Below are 2,957 nucleotides of genomic sequence, written 5' to 3'. Positions count from 1 at the left end.
TATGGGTCATCTTCCAACCTCTAGTTCTTTGCACTGAGCCTGTGCCTGCTCTATTTTTTGTCTGATTGTATTCATGCTGGGCCCACTCACAGATCTTGGTTCACCTGGTCTGGACTTGGGACATTTGTCTGCCTGCTGGGCCTACCACACCACTATTACTCTCCCAGTTTATCAACTTTCCATTCCTGAGTTGAAAAAGGTCAATGTACATGGATCCCAGAGTTCAGAGGACATGCTCAACTTTTGGTCATCTTCCTTGATGATAGTGAGATCTCCCTTTCTGATTCTGAGATGGGTCCTTTTAAAACTACATTAGAGTTCCAAGGTTTTATAATAAAATTTAACCTTATTAACAACATTCCCACTAAACCTTATCATACCATCATCATCTACCCCAATCTTTTCTTACCCAGGCCTATATGGGAAAAAAAAAAAAAAAAATTGTTGGCAGGAATCACAAATACTACGTAAAAGAGGTATTAAATAATTTATTACACTATAGGGGTCTTCCTTTTTTACTGTAGTTATCTGCTTTACCAAACATAATGTTCTTTTCTAGAGACCTGTCCCTTTTGATAACATGTCCTAAGTGCTTGAAGCAGTCTGTCCATCTGCATTACTAAGAAATATTGTGGCTGTATTTTTCTATGTATAAGTATTACATTATCACAATAAATTATTCTGGATTTCCTATGCTTTGCAATGCTACCTACACCTTATTATGATCCACAATGTGGAATACCTTTACATAATCAATAAAACACAAGCAAATATATCTGGTAGTCTCTGCTTTCAGCCTAAATCTCTCTTACATAAGCAATAATACTCCTCATTCCTTCTCCTCTTCTGAATCCATTCCAAGTTTCTGGCAACTCCCTTTTGATTTTCTGTATGTGATATTAATAATGTTGTTGTTGTTGTTTAAGTGTCGCTGTGTCGGTTCTGACTCATAGCGATCCTGCTTAGGATTTTCGAGGAGCAACTGGTGAGTTTGAACTTCTGATCTCGTGATCTAGTGCTTATCCTACAGAGCCTCACAAAGGCTCTAAAACAAATGAATAATGATACTGTTAGATAATTTCCACATTCTGTTTGGTTGTATTTCTTATTTTTCCATTGAACATTTGTTTTCAAATTTTTTATTGTGAACAGGATGAAAGTCCACAGAGTATATATTAGTTTTACATTCAACAATTCATACACATTCTGTTCCTGGAATTCATTATAATTTCCTTCATCCTACTTTCTGCTAGTGTTTCCTGTTTCCATTCCTCCTTTTTTCTTAGCCTCCTGGAACTTTACTAGGGTAAATGCTTTCCTATGCTTTTCAATGACTTGATTATTCTAAGGTATACATGCCATTCTAGTGTTATTTTTCCCTTTATATAAATATCTATCATTTGGCTGAAAATTGAGCCACAGGGGAGAGTTCCAAAACCTGAGAGGAGACTAAAGCCAAGGCCTTGGGATTCCACTGGTCTGTATACAACCAACAGGACGGGTCTCTTTTATGATTTTGAGGTTTGTTCACATTTTCTCCCACTCTATTCAGAACCATTTAATGTGATCCCCTTCAGAGTAGATGATGGTAGTAGTAGTAAAGCACTGTCTAGTTCTTCTGGTTTTAGGCTTATATGAACTAATGTTGACATGCTCCATTAGTTCATTGAATTAACTGTTTTCATATATCTTCAATTTTATCTCATTACTTATCTTTTCTTCAGATAGGAAACACCAATTGTTGTACCTTATATGGCTGCTCATGAGCTTTTACAGCCCCAGGTGATACTTTCCAAAGTTGGACAAACAACATTATCTTTGTGGGTATGTTATGCCAATTGAACTTGGCATCCTTTGAGAATATGGTCTGGAAACCCCAGGACCAGGGAATTATTCCTTTTTTTTTTTTAATACAACAAAAAATGGCAACAATAAAATGGGCCTTATCAACTGGAATACATAGGAAACAAATTGATGATATCTGTGTAAGAGACCAGAGAGAAGCTCAATATCATCAGCCTAAACAAAACTTATAGTGTGGCACTGTAGAGTCAGTTCTAGACTGTGAACCACAAGGTCAGCAGCTCAAGCCCTCCAGTTACTCCTCAGAAACCATATACAGGGTCACTATGAGTTGGAACCAACTCAACGGCACTTAACAACAACAATAGCAAACAAGACCAGGGGCTTACTGGTAAACAGACCCTCAATTTCTATATGCAACTTCAGGCTGAAACTGAAGAAAATTAAACAAGTTCATAAGAGCAAAAATGTAACCTTAAGTATATCTCACCTGAATTTAGAGACCACCTCAAGAACAGATTTGATGCATTAGACATTAATGATTGAAAACTAGAAGCATTGTTGGGTGACATCAAGAATATCATATATGAAGAAACCAAAAAGTCATTAAAAAGACAGAAAAGAGAGAGAAGACCAAAATGGATGTCAGAAGAGACTTTGAAACTTGCACGTGAAGGAAGATGGAAAAAATACACAAGCACTGTACCAAAAATAATTGATTCAATCATTTCAAGAGGTGTCATATGATTGGGAACCAATGTTATTTAAGAAAGAAGTCTAAGATAAAGTAAAAGTATTGGTTAAAAACAAGGTTCAATCTATTGATTATGTACAAATTGAAATATTTCAACAAACTGATGTAGTACTGGAGGGGATCAGTAGTCTATGTCAAGAAATTTGGAAGACAGCTAGCTTGCAAACCAGTAGAAAGAAATCAATATTTGGGACCATTCTAAAAAGCGTTAACCCAATGGAATATGTAAATCATCAAAGCATTAATGATAATTAATATCGTATGAATGTAAAATTTTATTGAAGATGATTTTTAAATGGTTTCAGCAGTACATCATCAGAAAATTGCCAGAAATTCATGTGACTGTGTAGAACTAGGGACATCATTACAGATATCAGATGGGTCTTGCCTGAGAGCAGAG

The sequence above is a fragment of the Chrysochloris asiatica genome, unplaced genomic scaffold (assembly GCF_000296735.1).
Source record: "Chrysochloris asiatica unplaced genomic scaffold, ChrAsi1.0 scaffold00441, whole genome shotgun sequence".
Lineage (NCBI taxonomy): Eukaryota > Metazoa > Chordata > Mammalia > Afrosoricida > Chrysochloridae > Chrysochloris > Chrysochloris asiatica.
Note: the sequence above shows the minus strand (reverse complement) of the source record.